The following is a 24,016-nucleotide window of genomic DNA, read 5'->3' on the forward strand; positions in this document are numbered from 1 at the left end:
CTTTTGAAAATATATCACTATTAAAGAACTACTGAAGTACTTTTAAAGCTACATCTATGAACATGGGTATTTGACTCCTCAATTACAAATAAAAAGAAATGTGTTTCAGTGTTTTCAGAACTTGAACTACAAAGGAGGTAAAACAGGGGATGGGGGTTTTTATGAAAATATTTTATTATGAAAGCCTCTTTAAAGCTAAATTTATGAAAATTTAAATTTGGCTTCTCAGTTAGAAATAAAAAAATAAGTGTTTCACTGTTTTTGGAAATTCAACCACTATGGGAGTGAAATGGGGGATGAAAGTTTTTATGGAAATATTTCACTGTGCTAGTAGTTTTGAAGTTAAATGTAAGAAAATTTGTAAATAAAACATACACATGCCACTGACTTTGGAAATTCAACCTGTAAGGGAGAAATAGGAGGTGAAATATTTAATGAAAAATACAGCCCCTAATGGGGTGAAACATTTTGAAGAACTGCTAAAGTATTTTTCAAGCTACATCTAAGAACATTGGTATTTGACTTCTCAGTTACAAATTAAAAAAAAAAAAAACGTATTTCAGTGTTTATTAAAATTGGGCCCCTAATGGGGTAAAATTGGAATGAGATTTTTTTATAAAAATATTTTATTATGAAAGCATTTTTAAAACTAAATCTATGTTCTCAATCAGAAATTGTTGTTGTTGCTGTAGTCTTCAGTCCAGAGACTGGTTTGACGCAGCTCTCCATGCTACTCTATCCTGTGCAAGCTTCTTCATCTCCCAGTACCTACTGCAACCTACATCCTTCTGAATCTGCTTAGTGTATTCATCTCTCGGTCTCCCTCTACGATTTTTACCCTCCATGCTGCCCTCCAATACTAAACTGGTGATCCCTTGATGCCTCAGAACATGTCCTACCAACCGATCCCTTCTTCTAGTCAAGTTGTGCCACAAACTTCTCTTCTCCCCAATCCTATTCCATACCTCCTCATTAGTTATGTGATCTACCCATCTAATCTTCAGCATTCTTCTGTAGCAGCACATTTCAAAAGATTCTACTCTCTTCTTGTCCAAAATATTTTCTTGTCCATGTTTCACTTCCATACATGGCTACACTCCATACAAACACTTTCAGAAACGACTTCCTGACACTTAAATCTATACTCGATGTTAACAAATTTCTCTTCTTCAGAAATGCTTTCCTTGCCATTGCCAGTCTACATTTTATATCCTCTCTACTTTGACCATCATCAGTTATTTTGCTCCACAAATAGCAAAACTCCTTTACTACTTTAAGTGTCTCATTTCCTAATCTAATTCCCTCAGCATCACCCGACTTAATTCAACTACATTCCATTATCCTCATTTTGCTTTTGTTGATGTTCATCTTATACCCTCCTTTCAAGACACTGTCCATTCTGTTCAACTGCTCTTCCAAGTCCTTTGCTGTCTCTGACAGAATTACAGTGTCATTGGCGAACCTCAAAGTTTTTATTTCTTCTCCATGGATTTTAATACCTACTCCGAATTTTTCTTTTGTTTCCTTCACTGCTTGCTCAATATAGAGATTGAACAACATTGGGGAGAGGCTACAAGCCTGTCTCACTCCCTTCCCAACCACTGCTTCCCTTTGATGTCCCTCGACTCTTATAACTGCCATCTGGTTTCTGTACGAATTGTAAATAGCTTTTCACTCCCTGTATTTTACCCCTGCCACCTTCAGGATTTGAAAGAGAGTATTCCAGTCAACATTGTCAAAAGCTTTCTGTAAGTATACAAATGCTAGAAACGTGGGTTTGCCTTTCCTTAATCTAGCTTCTAAGATAAGTCGTAGGGTCAGTATTGCCTCATGTGTTCCGATATTTCTACAGAATTCAAACTGTTGTTCCCCGAGGTCGGCTTCTACTAGTTTTTCCATTCGGCTGTAAAGAATTTGCGTTAGTATTTTGCAGCTGTGACTTATTAAACTGATAGTTTGGTAATTTTCACATCTGTCAATACCTGCTTTCTTTGGGATTGGAATTATTATATTCTTCTTGAAGTCTGTAAAGAATTCGTGTTACTATTTTGCAGCCATGACTTATTAAACTGATAGTTCAGTAATTTTCACATCTGTCAACCCCTGCTTTCTTTGGAATTGGAATTATATATTCTTCTTGAAGTCTGTAAAGAATTCGCATTAGTATTTTGCAGCCGTGACTTATTAAACTGATAGTTCAGTAATTTTCACATCTGTCAACGCCTGCTTTCTTTGGGATTGGAATTATTATATTCTTCTTGAAGTCTGAGGGTATTTCGCCTGTATCATACATCTTGCTCACCAGATGGTAGAGTTTTGTCAGGACTGGCTCTCCCAAGGCCGTCAGTAGTTCTAATGGAATGTTGTCTACTCCCAGGGCTTTGTTTCGACTCAGGTCTTTCAGTGCTCTGTCAAACTCTTCACGCAGTATCATATCTCCGATTTCATCTTCATCTACATCCTCTTCCATTTCCAAAATATTGTCCTCAAGTACATCGACCTTGTACAGACCCTCTATATACTCCTTCCACCTTTCTGCTTTCCCTTCTTTGCTTACAACTGGGTTCCCATCTGAGCTCTTGATATTCATACATGTGGCTCTCTTTTCTCCAAAGGTCTCTTTAATTTTCCTGTAGGCAGTATCTATCTTACCCCTAGTGAGATAAGCCTCTACATCCTTACATTAGTCCTCTAGCCATCCCTGCTTAGCCATTTTACACTTCCTATCGATCTCATTTTTGAGATGTTTGTAGTCCTTTTTGCCTGCTTCATTTACTGCATTTTTATATTTTCTCCTTTCATCAATTAAATTCAATATTTCTTCTGTTACCCAAGGATTTCTACTAGCCCCTCGCCGTTTTACCTACTTGATCCTCTGCTGCCTTCACTACTTCATCCCTCAAAGCTACCCATTCTTCTTCTACTGTATTTCTTTCCCTCATTCTTGTCAATTGTTCCCTTATGCTCTCCCTGAAACTCTGTACAACCTCTGGTTCTTTCAGTTTATCCAGGTCCCATCTCCTTTAATTCCCACCTTTTTGCAGTTTCTTCAGTTTTAAACTACAGTTCATAACCAACAGATTGTGGTCAGAGTCCACATCTGCCCCTGGGAATGTCTTACAATTTAAAACCTGGTTCCTAAATCTCTGTCTTACCATTATATAATCTATCTGAAACCTGTCAGTATCTCCAGGCTTCTTCCATGTATACAATCTTCTTTCATGAACCAAGTTTAGGCTATGATTAACTTGTGCTCTGTGCAAAATTCTACCAGACGGCTTCCTCTTTCGTTCCTTACCCCCAATCCATATTCACCTACTACGTTTCCCTCTCCCTTTTCCTACTGATGAATTCCAGTCACCCATGACTATTAAATTTTCATCTCCCTTCACTATCTGAATAATTTCTTTTATTTCATCATACATTTCTTCAATTTCTTCGTCATTTGCAGAGCTAGTTGGCATATAAACTTGTACTACTGTGGTAGGCGTAGGCTTTGTATCTATCTTGGCCACAATAATGCATTCACTATGCTGTTTGTAGTAGCTTACTCGCATACCTATTTTCCTATTCATTATTAAACCTGCTCCTGCTTTACCCCCATTTGATTTTGTGTTTATAACCCTGTAGTCACCTGACCAGAAGTCTTGTTCCTCCTGCCACCGAACTTCACTAATTCCCACTATATCTAACTTTAACCCATCCATTTCCCTTTTTAAATTTTCTAACCTACCTGCCCAATTAAGGGATCTAACATTCCACCCTCCGATCCGTAGAACACCAGTTTTCTTTCTCCTGATAATGACATCCTCTTGAGTAGTCCCTGCCCAGAGATCTGAATGGGGGCCTATTTTACCTCCGGAATATTTTACCCAAGAGGACGCCATCATCATTTAACCATACAGTAAAGATGCATGCCCTCGGGAAAAATTATGGCTGTAGTTTCCCTTGCTTTCAGCTGTTCGCAGTACCAGCACAGCAAGGCCGTTTTGGTTAGTGTTACAAGGCCAGATCAGTCAATCATCCTGACAGTTGCCCCTGCAACTACTGAAAAGGCTGCTGCCCCTCTTCAGAAACCACATGTTTGTCTGGCCTCTCAACAGATACCCTTCCATTGTGATTGCACCTACGGTACGGCTGTTTGTATCGCTGAGGCAAGCAAGCCTCCCCACCAATGGCAAGGTCCATGATTCATGGGGAGAATCAGAAATTAAAAAAAAAAAAATCAGAAATTAAAAACAAATGTCTTTCAATGTTTTTGGTAATTCCACCCCTTATGGGGATGAAATTAAGGATGAAAGTTTTTAAGGAAATATTTCATTGTGCAAGCATTTTTGAAGGTAAATTTATGAAAATCTGTATCTGGCTTCTTTTTTAGAAATGAAACATACACATGTCACATTTTTGGAAATTCAACCCCTAAGGGGGTGAAACAGGGCCAGACTGATTCACTGACTCATCATCACCCAGCCCAAACTGTTAAAGATAGAAACTTGAAGTTTGGAGAGTGTGTGGATCTTATACTAAAGGCATCATTTAAGCTGGGATTGTTCAAATCCCACTCCTAAGAGGCGGATATAGGGGATGAAAGGCTTTTTGTTGGTATGGTGCTTTTAAAGAAATTTCAGAGATAGAACTATGAAAACTGCTATTTGGTTTCTCAGTCAGAAAATAAAAAAAATATGTGTTTCAGTATTTTTGGAAATTAAGCCACTGAGTGGGTAAAACGGCAGATGAAAGATTTTTTGAAAATAAATAATTACTACAGGACTACTAAAGAATTTTTAAGGCTACATCTATGACAACTGGTATTATTTGACTTCTCAGTCAGAATTTTTTTCTTTTTAAATAAAAGGGTGTTTCAGTGTTTCTGGAAATTCAACCTCTAAGGGAGTGCAAAAAGGGATGAAAAATATTTGTGAAAATTAGTATTTTACTTCTCAATTAGATATAAAGAACTATTTGTTAGGGGATGAAATTTGCTATGGAAATATCTCCACAAGAACACAAAAGGTGTGATTAACAAAAACATTGGACTTCTCAATTAGATATAAAGAACTATTTGTTAGGGGATGAAATTTGCTATGGAAATATCTCCACAAGAACACAAAAGGTGTGATTAACAAAAACATTGGACTCCAGCTACCAGAATAGCTTTTCGGTCAGATGTACATTTAGAAAAGATCATGCTTATATGGCCTTAATTAGTGCAAAAAGCTTAGAAGATGTTGAAATTTAGGAACAAGATAATAATTTGATTAAATAAAAACAAAAACAATCTCTGCAGGCCATACAGTCTACGCGAGCAAAGCAGTGGGTGCTAAGCTAGTATTTCTTAAATTGAAATCAAAATGAAAGGAATATGAGGTGTGTACAAAAAGTAATGAGAATGACAACATTGCGAGCAATCTGGCAACACTGTGTTGTTCTACTTCTGTAGACCAGTGTGTTCAACCCTTCCACATGGTCAGTCTGAGTTTCAGCAGCATACAGCAATCACATGATTTTTGAGAGCACCATCAGTGAAGTTATGTTTTTGTTGTGTGTTACAAAGGAGGAACAGTGGAATTTAAAGCAATGTTATGCCATCAAGTTTTGTGTACAACTTTGTGAACTACAAGGGTGACACTTGAAAAGTTGAAACAGGTATCTGGGTAACATTCCTTATCAAGAGCACAAGCTTTACACTGGCACAAATCATTTTTGGAAGGGCAAGATCACATTGAACATGAATCTCGCTCAGGGAAACCTTCAGGTTCAAAAACTGACCTAATCATCGAACGTGTGTGTGTTCTTGTAAGATTGGGCTGATGTTTAACAATAAGGTGATGGGTGATGTGTTAAACACTTTCACCATACTTCAAATTTTGCACATGTGGAAGATCTGTGCCAAAACGGTGCCGAAAACCTTCACAACTGAGCAAAAGGACAATTGAAGAAATGTGTGCATTGATCATCTTAAGAAGACTGCCAATGACCGAGAATGGTTGGGTCATGCGATTTCGGACTATGCACCTGAGGCAAAGTGGCAAAGTGAGGGATGGCACACTGAGACGTCTCCTTGTGAAAAAAGCCTGAATGAGAAAATCAAAGACCAAAACAATGCTGACTTGCTCTTTTGACAGTAGGGGTACCATGCATGAAGAATTTGTTGCCCCAGGAAAAACTGGGAACCAAGTGTTTTCCAAATATGTCATTGAAAGGCTCAGGAAAAGGGCGAATTGAGTGAGACTGGACATTGCAGACAGGTGGATGGTGCATCATGACAACACACCCACTTCCATTACAGAATTTTTGGCTCAAAAGGCATTCCTGTTGTTCTGCAGCCCCCCTCCCCTGTTCACCTGATATGACTTCTTGTAACTTTTTTCTTTTCCTGAAATTGAAAAATGACTTTTAGAGCATCATTTTGGGACTCTGACAACATTTTCAAAAAATGTGACTGATATGTTAAAGGAGCTACAAGTTGAAACCTTTCAGTGCTGCGATAGAACTAGGAATGATGACTCTGTGGGTATAAAGGTGCCTAAGGGTCCTACTTTGAATGGGACAATATTGGTGTTTGGAAGAAAAAAATCTTGGTTGATAGAAAATCAGTCTTGTTACTTTTCTGACACACCTTGTATCTTGTTAGTCATTCATTGCATAAATTATTTGAACACTGGGAGTATGGACTGCAAAATGTTGTTAGTACTTTAGGACTCCAACTTCAACAGATATGCAGTCTAGTAGTAGAAAGGCATCTCCTTTATCTATTTACAAATCTGCACATTAAAAATAGGAAATTTTCTGTTAATAATGTAAGATACTAGGTTGCAGCTTTTTAAAATATAAACAGGGTATAGGTACTATTTCCAAATGTTAACAATAGCTGTCATCTTTAATTGCGATTAGTAAAGTGATTTTCCACTTTCCCTTTAGCTGCTACTTCTTGGAGTAGCAAAACTCCATTTCATACAAAACGAAACAATCAGGTAAATGTTATTTGATAATGCACAGACTCACTATAGAGTAAAAGTTGCTAGAAAACCTGAGCACTATGAATGGAACATATTTAAGAGCAGATTCAAATAGTGAAAAGTTACACTTCTTGCTGAGAGAAGGTTCAGCTGCGAACAGCAACAATCTTTACCACTTAAACACAAACCAACGTGGGGTAACAGGGTACTAGCACACACACTATGTGTCCAACATTCTATCTGTATCCAATCAGAAGAAGAGAAGAGAAGAGAAGATTAACCCTTTCCTCTAACCAAAACAAAATGCAGCTGGAGAGAATTATCAAAGCTGTGCCAAGAAATATTAAGCATAAGCAGGCTTTTGTTATTACTGCATAACACCAATAGAGAGAACTGAGAATTTAAAATGTAATACTAATTTTCCTGATATAGACATCCAACAAAACGTATTAACACTTTATATCTTATCAAACTCAAAACTGACAAGGTGAGCGTAAAAAGAAAAATTATTAGGAATCAGCAGCAGTAAGTTTAATAATGCACAACAGAAATATTGGTGAACTTCTATAAACAACATAATGTATTGATTATTCTAGCCAAGATGCACACATAGTCACGATTCAATACATTAAGAATATCACGAGAGAGAAAAATTTCAGTGTGATGGGGGACGGTAACAAAATGGTGTGAGAAGGAAAAATTTTAGAAGAACATAGATTAGGAGAAATTACTGAAAGAAGAAGTAGCTTGCTAGAATTCTGTACAGAGATGAATTAAATTGTTGTGAACAACTGATTTAAGAATAATGTAAGAAGACAGTATACATGCAAGAGACATAGAGACAGTGGTAAGTTACAGGTTGTCATACCATCATGTAATCTGAGGCTGAAAACCCAGGTTTCAACTTGCAAAATTTCCAGGAGAAGATGAAAGCTGTAGACATAATATATTGGTTATTAAATGCAGACTACATGTGAAGAAATTGAAGAAAGGTAGGAAGTACATGAGATGGACCTGGATAAATGAAGCAATCTGAGACTGTTAGAGTGGAAAAAGAGACTGTGGCGTAGAGCGCCATAAAAATCGATATTTGTTCTGTGCGTAAGTGTGCTATCTTTGAGGAGAGGGCTTTGGGAGAGCATGTTGGACGCTAATGGCAGATAGCCTCCGGACTTGTATCTGTGTAGACACTAAGTGTGAATAAATCTGTATATCAGAGAATTCTAGTTGTTTACCTACAACTATACCATATTCCCTCACTGGTGACCCCGTTTTTGTGTAATACGCGTCCGAGTTACCGCCTGAAGGTTATTTACGCGCCTACCGCGTCGGGTTTCTCCGCGATCGCGAGGGCCTTTGTTCAGCTCCAGACAATGGCCTTTCAGCATTCACCGCTGCCCGGATTCCAGCAACATCTCTCCAGCACTCCTGCCGTCATAGTGGACACGCCGCAAGAATCTTCGGAATCCTTCAGCCAGAACATGCAATGGAATTCATCGAGTGCCGCCAGTTTCTTCCAACCGCCAACAGTCGTGGACTCTGGCTTTGTTAGCCTGGACCTTCCCACGTGTTCTCCACAGAGTGTTGGTCGGAACATTTCTACTCCTGTGTCAAACACACAATTCAATACAGTTCGTGGCGTCGAGCGAGGTTTTGCTACTTTGCAAAATCCAGTAGTAAATTCAAACTCGAATCAGTTCCCGCCACGTGTGTATCCTTCCGCGCCGGCTAGTCAATAGGTGTTCAATGCTCGCCAAATAGCAAATATCACACCGAGTGTGCATCCTAGTGGACGTGTGTGGGATCCTTGTGTTGCTTCTAATCAGGTCAACAATTCTGTGCTGGATAGTAATTACTCCGACATCTACAACCAGCCCCACCACTCACGGTCGAGTGAATACTGTGTGCATAACGGACATTCACCGGCGTACTTAAGCACTTGTGGCTTCTCTCCGAACTACCACGTCAATGAGAATCTTCATGACCGTGTCGATTTAATTTATGATCTGGTCAAAGCACCCCCCCCCCCCCTAGCAGGGAGGTATGCTGTGGCGAAACAAACGATACTGGAGCGCGTCTCTAAAACCAGGAGAGAAAATGTGCGACAGTTCATCTACGAAGAGCGTCTCGGCGACAGGTCTCTGTCTCAGCTGTGGTGGTGCATCCGTCTTCTCGTCAATGAGCAAGTTATGCCTGATGACACGCTCGCAGAAACCTGGACTGAAAAGCTGCCTTTGCCTGACCAGACTGCAATCTCTGCGTATGAAGATAGGCCAGTAAATGAATGTTTACGCGCCGCCGACAGAGCATACTCCGCCAGGCAACCTGAGCTTCGTGCACTGCTTCTGGACATGACCGCACTAAGACGCTTTCTGACGCCACGCCCTTGTCTGGTGCTGCTGATAACAAGTTTTTTAAACTAGCCGCCCTGCCTGCACCTTCAACTCCTCGCAACGACAGTGCATCGGCCTCTGTGGAAGACTCTGGGGCACATACTCTGTCACCTAGCAACTACCCACAAGGGCACAGGCCCGCCCAACCTTACTGTTTCTTCCACGCGAGATTCGGGGAGCAAGCTCGCAAATGCCAGTCACCGTGTTCTTACCCAAACTCCAACCGCAGGTAGGCTATGGTACCACCTCCTGCGATGTAAACAACAGGCACCATCCCACGTTGCACTCCGTTTCGGACAATAACAGTAAGTGTGGTTGAGTCTATGTTCACGATTTACGATCAGGTGTATGTTTTCTGGTAGACACTGGCGCAGACATCTCTTTGCTGCCGGTTTGCCTAGCAACCAATAAAGTGCAACCACACAAAACAGTACTTCGTGCAGTGAACTTGTCTACCCTATAGTTTTCGGGTTCCACTTTGTATACAGTGACAGTTCGGCTAACACCAAACATGTGTGCTGTGCTAAGAAGTGTGTAAACCTATCCTTGGAGCTGCAATCTTGGACAGACAAGTGGCTAGTGGAGTGCGCCAAGTCTTCTAAGTTGCGGATGGAACGTATGGAAATGCTGCTGCATCTCCACGACATACACCACGAGTTGGCCTCCACACAACAACGCCTCGCGGCACTACAAGCAGACGACTCGTCGGCTACAGACAAGGTCAGTCCGTGCCAATCTAGTGTTCCCGTGCCTGCGCACGTTAACGACAATGTTGTGAACTCTGTAAACTGTGTCAGCACCCCCTTTTGTAATGATAGGGTATGCCCGAGTGCTCATGCTCCTTGCGTTCCGAATGGAAAATTAACTTGCCAAGCTTGTGGCAATGAACTACGGCCATCTGCTGTCCGGCCACGCCCACTCGTGCCTACAGCGCTCATAGCGGCACGGCCCGCTACCAAGAACCAGTGTACCAACCTCGCCCATGTTAACACGTGTGCGGCCTTTACGCAGCCTACGAGCGGGTGGCACACCTGTACTTCCGTGCCCTCAGCGCCACAGCTTGGCCCGTCCGCCACTGCCTGCTCTGCTTCACGGACATCTGACTATCGTGCCACGCCACGTATTGCAGTAGTCACTAACGGCACAGTTCATCGGTTACGTCTAACCGATGGGCCGCCCATATCGCAACGTCCATGCCGCCTCAAGCCGGAATTTATGAAAATTGCAAAAGAACAATTGGACGATCTGTTACAAAAGGGAATAATTGAACCTTCTTCCAGTTGCTGGGCTAGTCCTATCCTGTTTGACCAAAAGAAAGACGGTCCGTGGCGTATGGTCGGAGACTATAGGCGTTTAAATGCCCGCACCATCATTGATAAATATCCGGTCCCACACATCGCAGACTTCAATCATGCGCTCGCAGGTGCAAAGTACTTCTCTGTTTTGGACTGTAAGCACGCATTTCATCAGATTCCTATGGATCTGGAGGACATTGAAAAGACTGCCATAACCACTCCCTTCGGGCTGTTCCAATACAAATTTATACCGTTTGGGTTGAAAAATGCACCCCAAACGTGGCAGCGTTTCATCAATCAAACTTTATCCCATCTAGACTTTTGTTTCGTATATATGGACGACATATTGGTTTTTGCTTCTACTTTAGAACAGAGTGAGGAGCGTGTTCAAGTCATGACAGATATTTTAGCAGCCGCTGGTATTGAACTGAACAATAAAAAGACTCAATTGCACCAGTCATCTGTCACATTCCTAAGTTATGTTGTGTCATCGGACGGTCTGACACCACCACAGGACAAGATCAAGCCTGTTCTCGAGATGCTACGCCCTCAGACCTACAGGGAATTACTCAGGTTCATCAGAACAGTTAATTATTACCGGAAACATTTGCCAGCCGCTTCTGCGGTGCAGGCTCCTCTCACAGATGCTCTCGCTGGCCCACAAACTTCTGGCACCCACCAGGTACCATGGACATCAGACATGGACAAGGCATTTAATGAACTCAAACAGCTGTTGGCCTCCGCTGTCACTATTGCTCACCCACGGGCGGACGCCACAATGTTTATCACTACTGACGCTAGTGACAATGCTATCGGCGCAGTACTGAGTCAGACATACAATGATGTTACGACCCCCCTGCAGTTTTTCTCAAAAAAGCTAAACAACGCGCAGAAGAAATACTCACCATTCGACAGAGAACTACTTGCAGTTTACGAGGCCATAAGACACTTCAGAACTGATGTTGAAGGACGAGATTTCTATGTGCTCACTGATCACAAGCCATTGGTTCCTGTCATAAAAAATCCTGCGGCTGATCCGCCCCCACGACGCTTTCGTCACATCAATTACATCTTGCAATTTATAAATGACATTTGCTACATCCGAGGAGTGGACAATGTGGTCGCTGATTTTCTCTCACGTGTTGGTGCTGTCACAACCTTCATTGACTTAACAGACCTACCTCGGTTGCAATCGGCAGACCCCGATACCATGCAGTTAATTTCAGACCACAGCTCCTCTCTCCAACTGGTACACTCTACTTTCCCTGGCATATCTGACTTAGTGTGGTGTGATGAATCGACTGGTACGTTGCGGCCATTCATTCCTAAGCCCCTTTAACGCCAGGTCTTTGACAAACTACACACATTAGCACACCCCGGTGTCAAAGCCTCCACCCGTCTGGTAGCTGAACGGTTTGCCTGGAGAAACATGCGCCGTGACTGTCAGTCTTGGACAAGGGCATGCATGGTGTGTCAACAGAACAAAGTTTCCAGGCACACGTCTCCACCCCTTGGCTGTTTTGCCCAACCTCCAGGCCGGTTTCACCACATTCATGTCGACCTCGTAGGCCCTTTGCCCCCCTCCGAGGGTTTCCGTTACTTGTTTACAGCTATTGACAGGATGACTCGGTGGGCTGAGGCTGTGCCTATTCCAAACATTACCTCTGAGACAGTAAGTCGAGCATTCTTAGATTCGTGGATCTCTAGATTTGGCTCACCTGTTTACCTCACCACTGACCAGGGGCGACAATTCGAGTCTTCAGTTTTCTCTGACTTATGTAAAATGTGTGGTATTGTCAAAATTCATACTTCTGCATACCACCCCCAAAGCAATGGGCTTGTCGAGCGATGATGGCATCGCACCCTGAAGTCTGCCCTGCGTTGCCATGACTCACTATGGACAGAGGCACTGCCCTTCGTGCTTCTTGGCCTTCGTGCGACTTTCAAGGAAGACCTCAAGGGGTCCATAGCCGAGTTTGTGTATGGCCAACCTCTGGTTTTGCCTGGAGAATTAGTCACTCCGACCCCACTTCCACGGCCCTCTGAACTCCCTTCACTTCTCGAGCGGGTGCGCTTGCACTGCAGCAAAATTCAGCCGCCACCTCCGGCTGCTCATACACCTCCGCACGTGTACGTACCGCGCACGCTAGACTCTTGTGAGTACGTGTTTCTCAGAGACGACTCAGTCAAAGCCCCGCTTCAGTCGCCCTACACAGGTCCTTACAAGGTCGTCAAACGCTCTGAGAATAACATGGATCTCCTCATAAAAGACTCTGTAACCACGGTCTCACTTAATCGAGTGAAACCAGCTTTCATTGAGCCTCAGGTGAACCTCCCTGATTCTGCCCCTATTTCTCCCACTCCTGCTTCGAGCGGCCATCCATCTTCCCACACCATGCATTTGGGTATTGATTTTCCACAGCGTGTTTCTCTGCCGAGCACTGCTCCTTCTCCGCGTTCATCTAATTCGAGTGGCCAATCTTTTAGGGGCTTCACTCCTCACAGCCCTCGCAGTCGAACTGCCAACCACTCGGATTCTACCATTGTGTTACCATCTTTGTGTGACAGCTCTTTGTCACGCCGTTCAACCCACGCTGGCTCCTCGTTGCCTTCGGTCATGCTCCCTTGTCTGTCAGCTGATCGCCCGAGGTTGTCTCCTGCACAGTCTAGTGCACCTGCCACCCCCCTCTTAGCAGATGCTTCCCCCTGCCATGGCTTTCCCACACCTCCCTGCCTCCCTACCATTGCTCGTACAGGTGCCATCCAAGAATTCACAACACATGTGCACCCTGATGACATACATAAATTATCTGTTGTCGTAGATGGCGATACAGTGTGTGTGGTACTCACATGTAACAATATTGAGGGAGGAAGTGCAGAATCTCATGTGGTGCGCCACTTTAAATTGAGCAGAAGTGCTGCGTGTGGCAATTTGCATGCCTTTGTTAGGCCTTCTGGCAAGGTGATCCTCCGCCTGCCGGCTGACGAAGTGCTACACCTTCACTCCAGGACGGGACGTCGTCTTCAGCCGCCAGCGTCGCTTGCTGACTTCACCGTCGACGTACCGGGCTTCACCCCCCGGTCTCCTACCAGTCGACCGCTTCCGCCTGATGCAGAAGAACTGTGCATTACCTTCCTAACTTCTCACCCCCCCATTCACAGGGACGTACTCCATACTGCGCGGGGGGGGCTATGTTGCGTAGAGCGCCATAAAAATTGATATTTGTTCTGTGCGTAAGTGTGCTACCTTTTAGGAGAGGGCTTTGGGAGAGTATGTTGGACCCTAACGGCAGTTAGCCTCCAGACTTGTATCTGTGTAGACGCTAAGTGTGAATAAATCTGTATATGAGAGAATTCTAGTTGTTTACCTACAACTATACCATATTCCCTCAAGACTATTCAGTGATGACTAACTGAAACAGGGGAAATGAATACAACATAAAAGAAATGAGTAGCTTTCAGAGGTGAAATAGTGTGAGTAGCAAAGGACCAAACAGGTTCACAGACAAGGCCAGTGCCAACTCTTCAATCACACATGATATTAAATTCAACTGCTGAAAGGAGAAAACATAAAAATGCAACAAATGAATCAGGTAAAATGGAGTGCAGACATCTAAAAAATAAGATCATCAGGAACTTGAAAAGAAAATGCTATGAAGTGCCACAGGAATAATCCAAACAGTAGAAGGATGCAAAAACAACAGGAAAGAAATATGCTGTCTATAGGAAAATTAAACAAACTTAAGGCAGAAATGTGCAAGGAGTACATACAATGCCTGTACAAGGGAAAGAAACTTGAGGAGAATATAATATACAGGGCAAGAAAAGTGGATGAAAATGAGGTAGGATATAGGATGCTGCAAGAATAATTTGGCAAAGAAGTGAAAGACCTGACTTGAAACAGGACACTTGGAGTAGATAACCATCCATCAAAATTATCAAGATCCTAATGTGAATAAATTATCACAACACTGTTCCAGCTAGTATGAAGGATGTATGATAGATGTGACATACTCTCAGACTTCAAGAAGAATGCAACAATCTGAATTAAAAAGAAGCCAGATGTCGACAGGTGCATCAGTTTAATAAGCCACAGTTGTAAAATACTACACGAAATAAATACAGAAATATTGAACAACTGGCAGCAGTTTGTCTGGGAGATGATCACTTTGGATTCCAGAGAAATGTAGACAAACCAAAAGCAAAACTGACTGTATGACTATATTTGAAAATAGTTGATGAAAAGTAAACCACATAAACAGCCTAATAACATACATTTGGTCAAATTTTTATTTTCTCAGTTACACACACTTTTTTGTTATTACATGTTTGATTCTTTTTTCTTTTCATTCAGTTCTACAGGTATTCTTTTCTTTTCCAAAGTTGTCTTCTGATGGCTAAATGAAATGATCAAAATGTGTAACACTAGCTCTATCACAAGCTTCCAAATGTTGCATCATGGACTGTCTTACTCATTCCCATACTCCAGGTGTTTGTTGTATCTGCTGAAATCCTTCTTGAACATGCTAGCAGAGAATGCAACACTCACAAGAGGTCTTGAATCCACTGGTATGTCCTTTAAATGAAGGAGATCAAGCAGACCAACATATTGCTGCCCCAAGACCTATCCATTTATTTGGGTCATTGGAAGCACCTGATTTCACCCATCTGCTCAACCCATGATGTAATGGTGTAGTGGTGTGTGACATCACTGTAGTGCAGTGTTTTTGAGTTTTGGGGTTTTGGCTTCGATGATGTTTTGTGTGTATGTGGGTGTGTGAGTTTGTGCTTGTGGACTGTTTTATTTGTGGTTTGCCGATAGCTACCAAGAACAGCATTGGAGCTATATAGGTTAAGGGAAATGTCCAATTCAATTTTTCAGAGTTGTGGTTGTTGGTTTTTTGCTATCGATGGCTTCATTTGAGCTACATAGGTCAGGAGAAACATCTGACTCTGCTTTTCAGAATTGCAGATGTTGGTTTTTTGGTATTGTGAGCTTGGTCTGATCTATATGGGTCACTAGAAGTGGATGATTAGTTTTGTGGCTGTAGCAGTATGTCCTAAGTTCAGTTTAGCTTGTCCCTGCCCTAAACCCCCTATTTCCTGGAGTTTTCTCATTAGCTTCATTGTATTGTTGGAGTGAGATGTTCTTGTGTCATTTTTATTTTTCATCACATTTGTTGGCATATATACACTCCTGGAAATTGAAATAAGAACACCGTGAATTCATTGTCCCAGGAAGGGGAAACTTTATTGACACATTCCTGGGGTCAGATACATCACATGATCACACTGACAGAACCACAGGCACATAGACACAGACAACAGAGCATGCACAATGTCGGCACCAGTACAGTGTATATCCACCTTTCGCAGCAATGCAGGCTGCTATTCTCCCACGGAGACAATCGTAGAGATGCTGGATGTAGTCCTGTGGAACGGCTTGCCATGCCATTTCCACCTGGCGCCTCAGTTGGACCAGCGTTCGTGCTGGACATGCAGACCGCGTGAGACGACGCTTCATCCAGTCCCAAACATGCTCAATGGGGGACAGATCCGGAGGTCTTGTGGCCAGGGTAGTTGACTTACACCTTCTAGAGCACGTTGGGTGGCATGGGATACATGCGGACGTGCATTGTCCTGTTGGAACAGCAAGTTCCCTTGCCGGTCTAGGAATGGTAGAACGATGGGTTCGATGACGGTTTGGATGTACCGTGCACTATTCAGTGTTCCCTCGACGATCACCAGTGGTGTACGGCCAGTGTAGGAGATCGCTCCCCACACCATGATGTCGGGTGTTGGCCCTGTGTGCCTCGGTCATATGCAGTCCTGATTGTGGCGCTCACCTGCACGGCGCCAAACACGCATACGACCATCATTGGCACCAAGGCAGAAGCGACTCTCATCGCTGAAGACGACACGTCTCCATTCGTCCCTCCATTCACGCCTGTCGCGACACCACTGGAGGCGGGCTGCACGATGTTGGGGCGTGAGCGGAAGACGGCCTAACGGTGTGCGGGACCGTAGCCCAGCTTCATGGAGACGGTTGCGAATGGTCCTCGCCGATACCCCAGGAGCAACAGTGTCCCTAATTTGCTGGGAAGTGGCGGTGCGGTCCCCTACGGCACTGCGTAGGATCCTACGGTCTTGGCGTGCATCCGTGCGTCGCTGTGGTCCGGTCCCAGGTCGACGGGCACGTGCACCTTCCGCCGACCACTGGCGACAACATCGATGTACTGTGGAGACCTCACGCCCCACGTGTTGAGCAATTCAGCGGTACGTCCACCCGGCCTCCCGCATGCCCACTATACGCCCTCGCTCAAAGTCCGTCAACTGCACATACGGTTCACATCCACGCTGTCGCGGCATGCTACCAGTGTTAAAGACTGCGATGGAGCTCCGTATGCCACGGCAAACTGGCTGACACTGACGGCGGCAGTGCACAAATGCTGCGCAGCTAGCGCCATTCGACGGCCAACACCGCGGTTCTTGGTGTGTCCGCTGTGCTGTGCGTGTGATCATTGCTTGTACAGCCCTCTCGCAGTGTCCAGAGCAAGTATGGTGGGTCTGACACACCGGTGTCAATGTGTTCTTTTTTCCATTTCCAGGAGTGTATATATATATATATTGTCGCCATTTTATCTACACTGGAAGTACGCGTTTCTGTCATATTGATGACCTCGTGGGTCAAAGCAGATGGGTAGAATTGGACACTTCCCTAATGTCATTTATTTGGGAAGTGCTGAGCTAAAATTGTTCTTGCTTGCAGAACAATATGATGTGCTGCTTCATGGTGCACAAACCAAATGTTCTGAGGTAAATGTAGTGGAACATCTTCCAGTATAACATTTAAATGTTACATTAAAAATTCACTGTGTGGTGTTACAGTCAGTGTTCCACGGAAAATGAAAGGTAAAGTTAATCTGTCTCCAATCATGCCAGCCCATAAATTAAAATACTGTTGACATCGTTTCCAAAACTGCAAAATGATTCTCATCTGCCCATAAAAGAGTGTTCCAAATATACTGCACTCCATTTCCACTTCATCAGTGAATAGTATGGTAGATGGAAAGTGTTGGTCCTGAGCACACATTTTCAGTAACAAAGTACAAAGAGATTTCCTGGGATTCAAAACCTGTTTCAAAAAGACCTTGCACTCTCTGAAAATGGTATAGATATGAAAGTTGCTCTCTTAAGACTTTCCACACTGTCACAGCCTCACAATTTGTTTCTTCTATTTCTCTGATACTAATGCCATTATTGTCCTCAATAAGATGAAGTACTGAATCTTCTAAATCAAACATTGTAACGCTATTTGGTCCTCCACAATGAAATTACCTTCTCTCAACACAGCCTCTCTACAATAGATGTTCATGTATTCTTTAAAATGTCTTATTGTACGGTAAATGTCTGCTTCAGATCCATTGCAATTTGTGAGTCCACATATCAGGTCCACATATACCACATGCTGATGAGAATACATTTTAGTGAGAAATGTGCAGCACACACAGGTCCAATAAGGATACAGCCAAGCAGGTATCACACTCATGACTGGAAGCCAGACACAACTCTGTTTCATCTGTGAGGGCCTTATCTTTGAGACCAACACTAATACTTTGGGATTTCCTACACCTATTGTTAACTGGACTAGATGGAGATTCGCCTAGTGAGAAAAAACCATTGTGTGCACTCCACACGCAGTCAGCAACCTGAATAGCAGTCATTGATGTGTAGTGCACCCCCCTCCACTCCCCCTGGAGCCATTTAGGAGTACCCTACAGTTCTGAAGTCCACAGTACAAGTCTTGGAAGTCACAGCCTAGCTTGTCACAGAGCCTTTGAAGTCTCTGATTTGAGGACTCCTTTTGGCTTAGAGCCAGGAGGTTACAACCAGTTCTGGGAAGAACGTTTCAGATTGTGAGCTTCACAGATGTTCCTGGTCCTCTTAACATTCTTTGCCAGTTGCTCGAATGATCCAAGTGTGATCTTGGAGCGCATACAACATGCATCATTTGTTTAAATGTGCTCCACAATTTGCAGCTGGTTGCACCCTGTTTTCCCTTAACAGCTGCCAGAATAGCTTATTCAAAATGTTGAATGAGGCCATTCAGGCATACACACTGACTGTCAAACTGATCCTCCACACCCTCACTGCTATTTCCCTAAGAGGAATGAACAGATTGCTAACCTTTCACACATACTTCCCCCTGACACAGCAGTCTTCCCAACATGTGAAGTTTGTCTCTGTGGCTTACTTTAGTGGGAGACAGGATAGTACTCGAGGCACCTTTTGTACCTCTTTGGCAGTTCATCTTACACATTAATTCATTGCAGCTTCCAACTGCACGACAGCAGGCAGGTCGATTGCAGCTGCCTATGCACAGTGACTAATTCATCCTGTGCCTAAGAACACACAAAAGGGCTGCACTATTTATTTCATTATTTATTCATTATTATATATATCTGTGTATAAATCAAGGAACATTATACAATAGGGCCTTACCAAATGAAGCAGTGGAGCTGTTGCAACACTGACGTCATAATTGGGAGGACAGAGCTGATCTGATCAATCATCCTGATTTGGGTTTTTTTGGATCACTAAGGCAAATGCCAGAATGGTTCCTTAATCAAGGCCATGGCCAATCACATCTCCACCTATACTGTGCATACCACTGTGAAGTGTACGGCAGAGGATATGTGGCACTGTATGAGTTATTAGGATATTTTTCCTTTCCCTTCACATACGGGGTGTGAGAAGAATGATTGTTTAAATGCCTCCATGCATGCTGTAATTAATCTTACCTTGTCCTCATGGTGCCTTTGGGAGCAATATGTTGCAGTTGAAGTATATTCCTAGAGTCATCATTTAAAGCTGGTTCTTGAAACATTGTTAGCACACTTTCTCAGGATAGTTTCCATCTTTCTTCAGGAGACTTCCATTTTGGTTCTTTCAACATCTCTGTGACACTCCCCCACAGGTCAAAATAACCTGTGACCACTCATGTTCCCCTTCTCTGTATTTGTTCAGTATCCTCTGCTAGTCCTATTATGTCTGTGCCCCACACACGTCCACTTCTACATCTACACTCTGTAAACAATGGTGAGCTGCATGGCAGAGGGTTTCTCACATTCCATTTGTGCATGAAGCACAGGAAGAATAATTGTTTAAATACCTCTGTGCATGCAGCAATTACTCTAATATTCTAGAATTCGAATCATGAACAACTATCAACATGAGTAACTTAGAAGTAGATATCCTCGGAGCAGTGAAGCAACTAAAATCACTTAATAAAAGCAAGTCTTCTGCTCCAGAGTGAATACCACTTAGGTTCCTTTCAGAATATGCTGATGCAATAGCTCCATACTGTAAAGCAATACCCTCCTCTAGTGTTACCTTTCCTCAACTGAAGTAATCAATACGAAAAATATTTTTTTGAATAATATCTCAGCTGTTTTTCTAAAAGAATTTCATATGATTTTGTACCCGATGCGGTATAAATCAAGATAAAATCTGCAAAAAGAAATTACTTTATTCTCGTTGTTACAATTGGTGTATACTAGCTCTGAATGTACAGTTGAAATTATTTTTCTTTTAGGAACATTTCAAATTATGAAATATTTGGCACACTTAAAATTTCTATTTTAATTACACAGTATAGTGTAATTTATTAAATTTATTCATTTATAAACTAATAATAGAAATTAACAGAAACCCATTTGTCAAGAATCTGTAAACTCTTTCGAATATTGCTAGCACCGCAGAGTGGATTGGTAGTGGGCATGCTTCTGATGTGATTGGATATGTTTTCATTTTTGAGAATAACAACGTAATGTTTGGCTTTGTTGAATTGGAAATTGTAAAAACAGTGTGATATAGAAAAATGTGAGAATGAAATTAACATGAAAACAGAAATTACAGAGCAGGCTTCTATCAGTATTATTTACGTCAATTGGAACCATGAGAGCCTATAACATCAAAAATTTCAGCTTTCAGGAATCAGTCCCTATACATGAAGAACTGCAGCCAACTACAAGAAAAGAAGATACAAAAAGTTTATTGTAAATTTTACTTGTCTTGAAGCTTATTAAAAGAGTTAACTATACAGACAGAGACAATCAACAAATGATGTGAGGGAGGGGTAGATTACACGTGGTGGCATTGTCCAGATTTAATTGACTAATAATGAAGTTTCGTCTGCTGCAGAAGAAGGGGGAGTGATTTGTGTCATTTGCAGTTTATATATGAATGGATTTCTGATCACGCAAAGAAAATACAAGGTTTGTATAAAAAGTAATGAGACTGAGCTTGTGAATCAAAATTTATTGTAGATATCGCTACAACTACTTAGTACTCTTCAATGTATGACCCTTGAGAGTCAACAACCCACTGCATGAGTGATTTCCACGCTTCAAATGCTGCCTCGAATGCTGAGTCTGGGATGGCCTTCAAAGCCCTCGTCGCGGTGGCTTGGACCTCCTCCATGGTTCCATGATGGTGTCCGTTCAGGGAAGTTTTTAGTTTGAGCAACCAAAAAAGGTCTGGTGGGGAAACACCGGGACTGTAGGGAGGTTGGGGAATCATTGGAGACCCTTTCTTGGCCAGGTATCGCCACCATGAAGCAGATGTGACTCGGCGCATTGTAATGATGCAGCTTCCAATCATCGGCTATGGCTGGCCTCACGTGATGGACCATGGCTTTCAGTCTCTTGAGCACTTTGCAATAAAAAGCACCTTTGACAGTTTGGCCTTGGGGCACAAACTCATGATGAACCATGCCCCTGATGTTGAAAAACACAATCAGCACGGCTTTCACATTCAATTTTCTCATGCAAATCTTTTTTGGGCATGGGGATGCTGTGGTGTGCCTTTTGGCACTTATGTACTTTGCCTCCGGATTGCACTGAAATGCCCAGGGTTCATCCCCAGTGATAACGTTATCTAAAAATTCCAGATGAGCTTCAAGGCTCTGGAGATTGTATGGGCAGGCATCCACATGTGCTTGCTTTTTAACGTCTAACAATATCTTTGGGACCATATTGGCGCAGATCTTCCTCATTGACAATTCTTTGGTGATGATGATGATGATATGCACTGTCATTTTATCAAGTCTGAGGTCATCTGCTATCATCCTGACACTCATCGGACAGTTGCTGTTCAATAAAACATGCACACAGTCAGTTATGCTGGTTGACTGGTGTGTGGAGTGGTCCTTGCCTTCAACACTGTCCTGGCCCTTTAAAGCTCTTCACCCACCTGGAAACCTGGGCTTTTGACAGGCAATCATCACCATAGGCTTGCTGAGACATATCCAATGTTTCCATAGCCAATTTTTGTAGTTTCACTCAAAACCGGATTGCATAACATTGTTAAGTTGTTGGCTGCATGTTGTGCCATGACCGACAACTTTGCAGTGTGTCCACTCAATCCACGATGCTGCCGAGACAAGAGCCCGCAGGCAATTGGCATGCCATGCATTTTTGGCCAGACACCCCCCACAACCAGTCCCCCCACGTGAGTACGCACTCTGAAGTACAGTTGCATCAGCAAAAAATCAGTCTCATTACTTTTTATACAAAACCCTGTAGACCGAGGGCTGCCCAACAGAGCAGTATCAACAGTGACGATGTACTACCAACAATGATAGATTGGCTCAAATGACAGAGGACTTGAAAACTTCAACCATGGGCATCAAAAAGGAAAGATAAGTACAAACTATTTGTGAAATTAATTTGTTTGTGGACTCATGTGCTTGTTAACAAAATGAATAGAGATGAGGGCAGGTGCGATGTAGAAGCAAAAGCTGTGGGACCCAGTCAGGACATGTTTGAACCAAGTGATATCACAGTCAGCAAAGAAACAGTAAAAACTGATATTTTGCACTTAATTTTGGCAAAGATAGAGGAAATGAAGACAGATAACAATAGTAAATTAGACAGGGTGCAGCGGAAAAAATGGAACAAAACATTGACAGTTTAAAACAAAAAATTTTAAATGTTGAAGACAATATGCAAACTAATGTAGATCAAAAAGTTTCAGCAGTTCAGGAAAATTCCATTCACAAAAATGTGTATTCAAACAATGGTAGTGCATGGTCCAACAGTCCAACCAGAAGCTTCCCATCAGACAATTTACATCCGGTGGATTTTGTGCACCACTGTAGAGATAGTTTTGTATAAGGCATGAGTGACAATGAAAACATTAAATTTGTTAAAGATGTCTTGAAGGCGAAGATCTATCATGGGTAAATTTAAGTTTAAGTAAGTGGGGAAACACATCAAGTTTTGAAAAAGGTTATTTAAATAAATTTTGGTTGGAAGCTGAGCAGGGGAGAATTAAAAGAGAATTTTTGAATGGCCCTTTTTATAGGAATAGGGACAGTACTTTGAAAGAGTTTTGTAAGAAACAACTTAAGAAATTAACACACCTTGACAAACCATTCGACAAAATGACATTGATTGATGCACTCAAAAGGAGATTACCAGAAGATTGCAGTGAGCTTTAGTACATGGACCTGACAGTTGTCATGAACAATTTTTACAATATGTTGGTTGGCTGGATATGGGAGAAAAAGAAGAATGTACCATAATAATTGGAATGATAGAAACCAAAATGGGAATAAGTACAGAAACAGAGATAATGGTAACTTCTATCAGAATAAAAATGTTAACAGAGAGAGAAATTTTGAACATCAGCAGGATAGGAATAATGGGGCTAACCTTGGACATTTTAATAGAAGAAACAATCATAGAAGTAACTGCTTGGGAAATGGCAGTCCATCACAATGAAGGTTCACAGTTTTGGGGCGAGGAAACACAACTAGGACCCCCAAGTTACACTAGCAATTACACAATAATAACTGTGTTAATGATATAGCACAGGTATCTGAAGTTGAACAGAAGGAATATCACATTTCTCATTTATGTTTCATCAAAAGCTTTGGAAAACTATGTTCAATTATGGTGACATAGGTACTAATCACAAACCGGAATGTGAGAGTAGTGAGAATGTTGATGTAGTATATAAATCAAGTTATGATAGCATTGGATCTGAACTGGATGGTATTTTTGGTATGGATGTGAAAGAGAGCTGTTAAATAACTGAGGTTGGTAAGTCTGAGACTGGTAGCTTATTGCAAATGAATGTAGGTGTTGATGGAGATGAGACTTTCATCTATTGACTGAGTTTAAATCTATGATATGCTATATAATTATGTTTTGTAATAGATTTGTGCTTTAGAATTTGATACATATATGCCATGAGACTAAATGAATAGATCCTTTTACAATTTTGAAATGGGACAATGTTCATAAATTTTACTGTAAAAATTAGGAATAGTATCTTACTATATCTGTGTGTAATACCTTATTAG

This window comes from Schistocerca americana, chromosome 9 (assembly GCF_021461395.2).
Source record: "Schistocerca americana isolate TAMUIC-IGC-003095 chromosome 9, iqSchAmer2.1, whole genome shotgun sequence".
Classification (NCBI taxonomy): Eukaryota; Metazoa; Arthropoda; class Insecta; order Orthoptera; family Acrididae; genus Schistocerca; species Schistocerca americana.